Consider the following 10,895-nt stretch of genomic DNA (forward strand, 5'->3'; position numbering starts at 1 on the left):
TTTCCTAATGCTTCAAGATTGTTAGAGTAATTAGGTCAAGCAAGAGGTTGCTTGAAGCATTACACCCAAGGTATCTAATTTGGAATACCAAGTTTGTTGCCTCCAGCCCTTGTATATAGAGATACACTAGGGTTTTAATAGGTTAGTGGGCTCTAGCACAAATAGGCCCACTACACCTGTCCATTATCTTATTGGGCTTATATTAGAACATACATGGGTTATATTATATACCCAACAAAATCCAACGTCTCTCCAACCAATAGCTGTTCATCTGCACAGGTGTCTCCCCAAACCGATCGATTTCGCCACAGGTGTCACCTCACGCTGCCAGCTCTCTCGGCCTCTGTCTCCTTTTTTTCTCCTTCTATCTATACCCTCTGTTCTCCTTTCCATGCCCCTCCACCCTCTTCCACTGCTGTCTCCCTCAATCTCAACCATATTTTCTTCTGACCACCACCACCATCGTTGGACCCCTTGCCAAGCTTTTCCCGACTTCCTTCAAACCTAACACAATGAAAGGCCAGTAATGTTTTCCCCCAGCCTGATGAGTGTGATCGGCAAGCTGGATTTGACATCAAGAGATTGGATCCAAATTCTTCAGACTAAAGAACCCCTTCCATCTTCTAATTCCTTGTTGTCTTCTTCTTCCATCCTTTTGCTTCCAGATGGCATCCAGAGCTCAAGAGCATGAACCTACAGGTGGAGAGAGTACTTTTTCTTTTCTTTTTTTGGGAAAGCTACAGGTGGAGAGAGTATTTGCAGGACGATCTTATGGTTGGAATCACCGTAGGCGCTTGTTCCGTAGGTATCTCTCTCTCTCTCTCTCTGTATTTATTCTTCACCGTCTTCTTTGATCAATTTTTGTCTTTTTTGATGGATATTCAAGAGAATTTCTGCATGGAGATCGGTGATTATTTCATTTGTGAACTATAATTCCTGGAAATGCTAAGAGATTTTTGCTTTCATTTGAGTATATTGCACTTTTATTCCTTTCAGTGTATTTGGTTTCCCTTATATGCTACACTTTTCTTTTCTTGATTGAATTATATCGTTTTTTATACACAGATTCTGGTTTCATTCCTATCTTTATTTATTCTATATTTGAGTCATTGAGTCAAGTTGCAGTTGGTTCGGTGGCATTGGTGTATCTCTTAGTCATTGTCTATTCTTCATATGAACTATACACAGAGCTTGCAATATTGCTAGGCTGCTAGCGCAGATGGTCAGCGTTTTTTTAATGTATAATGCGTCTGTTGAGGTATGAAGCCAATTTTTTTATTTTCTTGTATTTTAATTGCTACAGGTGATCAACAATTTTGTAGATTAATTCTGAGAATGTGAGACCAAAAAGTTGATGATTTATGCACTACTAAGCAATAATTTGTCTATAAAAGGACTTGTTTATATTCTGCTTTAATTTTTTACAATGGCCAAAGTTAGTGGAAGCACTTTGAGCATTTCTCATAGCCCCTTAATTTTGCATGAGTATAATTAGACTTTTTTTTTTTAAAAAAAAAAATACTGGGTACTTGTTTATTGAACGAAATAGAACCTGAATCCTAAGCACCCTATATAATTAGACTATTCTAGAAAAAAAAGAAATAAAAAAGGTGAATTAGTGACTTAAGAACTCTGACATGTATGTTAATGAAGTGTTGATTTTGTACTGCTAATTAATTGATGATTATTGACAAAGTGAAATCTAGAGCAGTGATTTCAGGATATCGCCATCTGATTGATGACGTCGATAGGCCTAATGACAATACACGTGAGTGACCAATTTCATGTTCAGGTTGGTCTCATTGCTGCAACCAATCAAATGGGCAGAGAACGAACCACATCTGTTGGATTAATTTACTATGATAAATGTTGATGAGAAATTGACAATGATAAAAGGAGAGAATTCCCTTAGCTCTGTTACCAATTTGTTGTTGTGTTAGGGGAAATGTTATAGATTGTTGTCTCTCCTAAACCAATTTGTTGTTTTGTTGGGGGAGATGATATAGATTGTTGTCTCTCCTAAAAGCCAATGTAGGACATTCATAAGATATGATGATAGAAAAGTTGGATTTCAGTCAGTGGCGGAGTCAGGATTTATACATAAGGGGGGCTGTTTATACATAAGGCTGGGCCCATTTGAGTTGGGCCTATTAAGGAGTTTGGTCCAACTCAACAGGGGCAGCTGCCCACCTTATGCTACATGTAGCTCCGCCCCTGATTTCAGTGATGGTTTGATTTATGCATGTGAGAAGCAAAACATTGGTAAATACTTGTGTTTTATCTCTTCACAATGTCTCTTTGAAATTTTGAGCAGTTTTGGTCGTTGCCTGCATTTGACGTTTCTTGCTTAAAATCATTGTCAATTTCTCCTCTATGTAAAATGTAAGATCAAATCAAATAAGGGTAGTTGATATGGTGAAAAAATGCCCTAACATATCTTTTTGGTGACTAGCACACCAACATACCAATTTTTATGGTTGGAATTAAATAACTTTCATTTTTTTTGACATTTAATAAGTGATCTATTGGGACCTACTTTGCATCAATGTATGATCTAGATGGGTGCTGTGTAGAAACTTCTACACTGAAATTTTAGTTTTGGGGATTTTGTTTATAAATCTATGATTCACACATTTTTTTCCAATGTGTACTTTTTATCGTTCATTAGTGAAAGAAAATTACATCTTGTTTTGTAAGTGATGTTGCTTCTTGCATAATGATATGTTTAGGTGTGATTTCAGCATAGGCTACCATGCATGACAGTGCTTAGGACACATGAGTGGCCAATAGAGCACATTTATTCTAGACATAATCATGCTTGGATTAATTTATTTTGGATTTGCAGTAATGAATTTCTTATATTTCTAGATCACCCAAGGCTATTTAACAAATCTGCTCACTTCCCCCAGGCCCCAGTAAACAACAGTTGTTGCATAACAACCCCTATTTTGCTCTTGTTGTGGATGATTCTGAAGATGATAGTTATGAATTGCTTATCGTTAATTGATGATTTAAAAAGGTTATCAAGAGTTTTTTTTCCTTAGAGATTTATAAAGATTATCAATGGAAGTTTTTTATTCTTACGATTAACGATGAGGAAAGTGTTCCTGCGCAGCTGCCTAGGGAGCTCCCTGCGCTTAAGTGGCTTATAAAGCCACCGATTGGTCGCTTTTTGTGGACCCCGCAAAGGTGGACCCTCCATACGAACTAATCGTTTGTTCTTTTAAAGCCATTCCATCAACTGATTAGGTTTAGATTTTCTAATTAGATTTTTTATTCAGCTGTATGTCTTTTGAATAAATATCAATGCAAGATCCATCCATTTTTTTGACACTTGGATCATCTATATTTTGTTAATATTGGGTGGTAAATAGTAGTATAGCAGTCGATGTATGAGTAAATGCTCCCTAGAATTGGTTATATCGTATGGAAATTGTTTTTCCCTGTCTCCCTCTCTCTATGTGTGGGGTTTTTTTTTATGTACATCATAAACTCTTGGGCATGAACCATGAGGCACTACTCCTATCGATTTTTAAATTTGAATTTCTCAACTGAGCTATGAATTTTATACTATTTTACTTCATTTGTCCCGAATTGAAATGCTTCTCTCTTTCTCGCTCATATGTCTCTAAAAGCTGGTGTCGGTTGACTTGAATTGGCCGATTCTTGATTCAACTTTGTAACTTATCTATCATTTAGTTACATGGTTTTTTTTTTTTTTTTTTTTTTTTTTTTGTGTGTGTGGCAGAGGAACAATTTTGGTAGAATTCTTTTCAATCTTTTCCTTTACCGCACTTGATAGTGAAGGTGGAGTTCTCTTTGCTTAATAATAAAACAATGGGGCGAAAAATGAGGAAAAACTTCAAAAAAAGTTATTTTTTCACAGGGAAAACTTTACAATAATTTCCTATTTTTTTCATTGTTTCGCTATATATGGAAAAATAACTTCAACCGGCGTGGTTCAATTTGTATTCTGAGAAACCCTTGATATCCCTTCAAATAAGCCATAACCAATTAACCATATCATTTCCCTCTAAATCATTGAAAGGAAAAAAAATTTACACAAAATCCGGCAAATAGAATTGAGAAGAGAATTCTTATACGTTTTATGAGTACTGACTTTAACTTATCTAAATGGGAAACAAAATTTCGAACCCTTTGTTTTGGTATGTCTTTATTTGTCTTGGAGACTGCATTTTCTAACAGCTTATCTACTAATACACACACAGGCATGCTCAGATAGTAGTTGAATGTGACGAGGTGTGCAACTGCTTGAATGTTTAAAACAGTTCCTTGTATGAACTCCATGCAATAGAAGTTTCTTTTAGATTGCAATTACAATCACATTGACTACTGGACTTTGGTTTCACAAAAATCTTTGTTTATGTGCAAATTGTTCAATTATTATTGGATTAGCTAACAAACATCCACATAGTGGTCTGTTTGAAATTTTCATGTTGTTTCTATAATTTTAATATATTTTCTGCTATGAAAAAATAAAATAATGTTACATAAATATGCTATTGCTCTATTCCCTATGCCAATTTTCCTGTTCATTTGATTCATTTCCTTCTCACGGAAAAAACCCACCATTCTCTGTTTTCTTACTTCTTTCAAATATTTTAATAGTAAATTTATGATTTAGATTTGTTCACTTTACTAATTTATTTGTCAAAATATTGACTTTTCTATTTTATTGTAGGTGTTCTTTTTTAAATTGACTTGATGGGACTTGACGGAGATAGGTGTCTGCTTTTTTTTCCTGGTAATATATGCTCTTAATGGATTTTATTAGCAGTTCTGATCAATATTTGTTCGGTTTAAATTAAATGTATAATTCAGTTTTCTTAACCGGATAATTAGGTTTGGTGTAGGCTTGACTGATCATGTTGATTATCAAAGGACACACTTGCCTCTCTGAAATCGGTCTTACTGACATTTATATTCTCTTAGAATGTCATGAATAATAATACCAACATCTTATTTTAATCATTCAAGTAAAATTTTGATCTATTATAATTTTGCCTCTAAATATTAAGATAAAGTTAATTTTTTAGATTTCTTTATCTAAACCAAGAGAATGTGTTTTAAACAACGAATCATGATCTTATGTTTGTTTCCTTTTTGTTAATTAAAGAGGGTACTCTATTTAGATTGTTTAGATTTTCTTCTTGGTTATTGTTGTGGTGTCAACAACAACAATAGATCAAAAAGAAGATATCATCAGACTTGGTTATTATTTTCGTATCATCAGAACCTTCTTGGTTATTGATTTGACTTTGACGATGCCCGAAAGATTTAAGGTGTTTGATGTTTTTTTTGTTTATTTTCGTATCATCGGAACCTTGTAGATATCTTCTTTATGCATAAGATGCATGTACATCTCACATCCAAAAGCTTGAAAGTTTTGGTGTCTACCCTATTCTTCAAGAAAAAATACTGGCAACAAAAGTATAGGTGTGATTTGCTGAAGTTGTTTGATGATGTAGGCAATTTATCTGGCAGGCATTCCAACAGATGGGCCTCATACTGAAAATCGCTTCTAACTACTACGCTAATCCTCCTCAATTACAAGAGGAAGCAGAGCACTTCGACGGTTGATCTGCTTTGGGTTTAGTCGGTTTTGGAAATAGGAAATTGATTTGGTGACTTCTTTTGCGATTTCCAGCGGTAATGGATGATATATATATATAAGGAATATTGCCTCTTCTGGGCTTGATACAAGAAATATCTCATCTTTGTTGGATGCCTATTTTTATTTCTAGAATCTTTCATTTCTTTTTCCTTTTTTCCCCTCCTAGAGTATACTTCTTGAAATCAAAAAGTTCCGGGTAGGTCCTGAAGGTGCTGAGATTTTTTACTTACACTTTATTTTGAAGAGCATTTCCATGGAGCATTGAGGAGAACCCGGATTTTGGTACATGACTAAGGTTCCCTTCCTCTGCCTAAACATTATTCTATAATTTGTTAAACATTTCTTGGATGAAACTTCATGAAATAAATTCTGACGAAAAGGTTTAAATGCAAATTGCTTTAATTTACACATGTTAGGTTTTGTTTCGTTTAATGATGATGTATTGAATAGAACTGTACTGTTGAGCTAAATTTTACTGTTGTGTTGTTTCCATCATTGGTACACTTAATTTCCATTAGATTTCGGGTAGAAAATTTTTTGTTTCCGAGCTTCTTTGTGCACCAGTTCAGAATGGACATTCTTTTGCAAGTTTCCCACTAATTATTATTTTCATTTTTTTATTGGCTATATTGAAAAGGATGCATAAGAAAAATTGAGCCATTTTCGATCCGGACTTGAGATGAAAGCTACCAGAGTCGTGATCTTGAAAAAGCATTTTAATGTTTTAATTTTAGAACGATTTGTATATTACAGTTTTGAGTATTATTTTGGCTGGGAATATCTGCTTGCTGATAGTTTTACAACCATCAACTTTGCTACCCAACCCAATTGGCATCTTTATGCTGCATTTGCATCTAATTTTCACAAGATTCCTGTCATTGCCAAGACCATGAAACTCTTTGAACAAAGTCCGATGGATGACTTTACTTGTTCCTACTTCCTAGAGCTCTTGAAGAACTACAACTGCTTGTTTGTGGATATTCATCATGGGTTATTGAGAACAACTTGCTTGAAGCTGGTTTGAAATTTGAAAAGCAGGTTGTGTGTGCTTTTTTATTAATTTATGAGAACTAATAATAGTTGCTATGTGCAGGATAAGTTCTTCTAGGCGAGTGTGTACAACAAATTGCAATTTGTTTTTTTAGCAGTTTGGCTTAATATGTATTTCTTGGATCTCATGTTTTATTAGACTAATGGCTATGTAAAAATATATGTGATGTACCCAGATGATTATGAGCAGTACATTGGTTTGTTTCTTTAGCAGTTTGACTTAAATACATATTTCTTGTTTCTCATGTTTTGCATGTAAAAATAGTATATCTCACATTTTAAGCTTCTACGCAGACTAACGGAAGAATTGCGTTACTCTTTGGTGGTGGTGTCATTCCAGTTCTCTGTTGTAGTGAAAGTGCTTGTGATCCGTTTTGATGTCCCAACATGGTACCTACTATATGATTAGAGACAAAAACTATTGATGATTATAGGTTTCTATTGGAATCACAGATATGAATTAATAATTGTATGCTCTCTTTATTAGTGTCCTCTAATATGGATAATGACTTTTTAGGGTCACAGAGATTGCTGGAGGACCGTGCAATTGGAACTGAGAACAACAAGATTGCATTGCACTTTGACAAGGTTTTATAGCCTAATTTGTGATTGTTGCAACCACATCTTATAAATGTAGCCATCACCTAAAATGTTTACATACCTACCCGTGGGGGAAGATGGAAGCTTTTAGTAGTAAAATAAACATGTATTTTGTTGTTATATGTTGTTAACATACTGTAGTTCTGCACGTGCACTTTTACTAGTTTGATAAAATGACTACAAAGGGGATATATTCATCCAGTAGGGGGGGCTGTATGGTTTAAAAGATAAAAATATCCTTACTCTAATTGTATTTGTAACTTTATGTTTTTATCCTCTGCATGGTGCCCCCTTGCCACTGCGTTCGTTTGATGACTGCTAAACTACCCTTGCATCATCAAATTACCATCAGATGCCATCGAGCTTTTTGTTGGTTAGTGCCACACCTGTGAAACGACCAATTACTCCAAAAGCTTAAGCCTTTTAGAGTTGGTGTTAATTAATCGTTTAAACTTCAACACTCCCCCTCAAGTGCGGCCGCTCTTTTTTGGATTGGCCATACATGTGGATTTTTAATATCAAGGAGTTGTGAGTGTTGAACCCAGGACCTGGGCGTGAGGCAAAGGTATCTCCTATTTGTTTGGAATTATGGCAACCGATGCCGCCCCCAAATCCGATTATTGGACCCAAAATTACATTTAGGCCCTGTTCCTTTCAGATTGTCAAAACCGATGGTGAAGGCACCAACCGATTATCTGCCCAAAATTATGGATTGGATCATTCTATTAAGTGGAGCCAAATGCACCTTTTGAAATACACTTGATTTTACGCCTATACACCATATTAAATCAAAAAATTTATATGATGTGTATCTGTATAGTCCATTATTTTTTGAAAAAAAGGTATTGTATGACCCACTTCATAGGATGATCCAAACTGTTCACTTATTGAGCCAGAAAGAAATAGGTAGAGACATAAAAATTATGTCCATGGGATGATCATGACACTCCCATCCTTCCATAAGGGTTTCCATATTAGATTGGAGTGTTTGGATCGTCATATAGATCGGAGGGTTAGGATCATCCTATGGAAATAATTTTTCCCTCTCTACCTATTTATGTTGTGGCCCAACAAATGAACGGTTTGGATCATCCTATGAAGTGGGCGCTAAGGCACTTTTTGTAAAATATACACCATATAAAATCTCGATTAAAAAATTAATTTTAGGTAAGCTTCTGACTGAAACAAAAATGTACATGAACCAGAGAAGCTCACATGGTTGGAGAGATCCTGATTTTAGTTTTAAAAGGGCAATGCTTTTCTTATTAGGTAGCTGACCTTGCTTTAGTAAATACTGAGAAATACTCCCATTCCTTGTAAATTTTAGCCTAACAAGATGTGATGGCCATCACGCGAAGGCGGGTATTCCCCAATTAATTATATCCCTTTTTATGCTTTATTTACCACATTGAGAATTGATCTTTAAAGTATCTTTTTGCCTTTACTGGTGTGGAGTTGGACCACCAAATTTATTTCACAGCCTTCTTTTCTCCTTCGCTTTCTTCATTTAAATTTGCTCCTCATCTTCCTTTGTGTATTTTTTTTAGCCATTACAGCCTTTTCCCCCTCTCCTGAGGTCAATACTCGTTGTCTCATCGATAATGCGTGCTAAAAGGCTAAGAATTTAAGTAAAATGAAAAAAAACGGTAATAAAAGAAGGTAAATGATATATTAGCCCCTTTACCTTCTTTGGGACACTCCTTCTAGCTTAAAGAGAGTAGACATAACCATGGTTTTAAATTTCTGTTCGGTATGCATTTCGGCCCTCACCGAAACCAAAATTTCGACCGAATCCAGTAATTAAAAAAAATGCTTATTTTATTCAATCCGAACTTTTGGCCAAATTATTTTTATTTAAAAAACCAAATTTCCAAAATTTCAGTAATTTCGGCAAAAATGTCGAATTCCCCGAAATTTGGGATTTCGCCAAATTTCAGATTTTGGTCCCAACTGAAACCTGAAATTTCGGGGCTAATATATCACTTCAAAGAAAGGTAATATATCAAACATCTAGACAACAATTAAATAAAGAAATCACAACTCAAAATGTGAGCCACAGTAAGGAATCCTCAGTTTTTCATTCGTAAACCCTTTTGAATGACTCTCCACTTGCTTTGTTTGACAAATCAATTGCTTGCAAGTAGGGTTGCAACTCGGGTCGCGGGTCGGGTTTTCCAGAAACCTAACCTACCCGAGAAATTATCTCGGGTCAGGTAGGGTTTTAGTTTTCTTTCAAAAAACCATAGACTAATAAACCCAACCCTACCCAAGATAGTTTCTCAGGTCGGATCGGGTTTTATTATTTAGCGTAGGATAATGACTAATGTCAAAAGATTGTAGAAAACGATAAATTTTCATGCCAAAAATCTCTAACGTTATATCATCAAGTGCATAAATTTAAGAAAAAAATACTTTTTCACATCAGAAACATGATCAGTTCAATTAAAACAATTATATCAATATATTAGAAAATGATTTGTCATGTTATTCAAGAGATATTTAATAAAGTCATAGTACACGTGTTAGAGTCAGGTTTCTGGTTTCGGGTTTTTTTCTCTTTAAAACGGACCCTACCCAAGATTGCATCAGGTTTTTCAACCTAAACCAATGGAGGAAACCCAAGACCCATTATTTGTAAACCCAACCCGGGTTATTTTCGGGTCGGGTTAATGTAGGTAGGGTAAAACGCAATCCAAGATGCAACCCTACTTGCAAGGAGCCTACGAAAGAAAAAGGGTGCAATATTTGTCATATATACTTCCAACCTAGTTTTAAAACATTTCACATTGTTCAAATAACTATTATTCTCTCAGAACGATTATTAAAATCTTTTAGCTGAACACTCTTTTAATTTCGATTCTTTTGTTAGAGACTCTTTAGTTTACCAACTCGTTGTCACTTATTCTTTGTACTTTGTGGTCTCTTTGTATAGGCTCTTGGCTTGGCCCCGGGGATAAAAACAAGTTTTGGGGATAAAAACAAGTTTTTCCAACGTTGAAATTTATACTTTTTTAGGTTACTAGCTCTTATTACATCACAAACATTGGCCCTCACACTCAAGGTTTTAAATTTTGGTTTCAGAAAGCGTTTCGGTCCTCACTGAAACCGAGATTTTCGGCAGAAATTTTGAAATTTTGGGCAAAATCCATGAAACTTAATTCAACGGCTATTTGATCACGTAATTTATTTTGACCGAAATTTCAGTTGAAATTTTGGGTTAATATTAAACAATTATAAAAAAAAATCCAGATTTTTGGGTGAAATTTCTTAAATTTCGCTCGAAATAAAGTAATGTTTCGGATCTTATGGATTTCGATTTCGGTCTCAAGTGAATCCCAAAATTTCGGATTTCGATTGAAATTTAAAACCTTGCTCACACTGAAGTGACAAGTTTGAGTTCAGTCAAAGACAAAATGAAGTATCTATACGAAGTAATATGTTTGTTAATTTTAAACACTATTAATAGAGTACTATAACATGATTCTAATGAGAAATTAGATATAATAAATAGATTAAGTAAAAAATACAATTTTTAGTCTGTTCACATATAGAGGATAATTTAGTTTTTTTCTTAAGTGAAATCAACTGCTATCAGAGGAAGGAAATTTCC

This window comes from Tasmannia lanceolata, unplaced genomic scaffold (genome assembly GCF_043159265.1).
Source record: "Tasmannia lanceolata isolate RefF3 unplaced genomic scaffold, GAP_Taslan_0.1 ptg000013l, whole genome shotgun sequence".
NCBI classification, from domain to species: domain Eukaryota; kingdom Viridiplantae; phylum Streptophyta; class Magnoliopsida; order Canellales; family Winteraceae; genus Tasmannia; species Tasmannia lanceolata.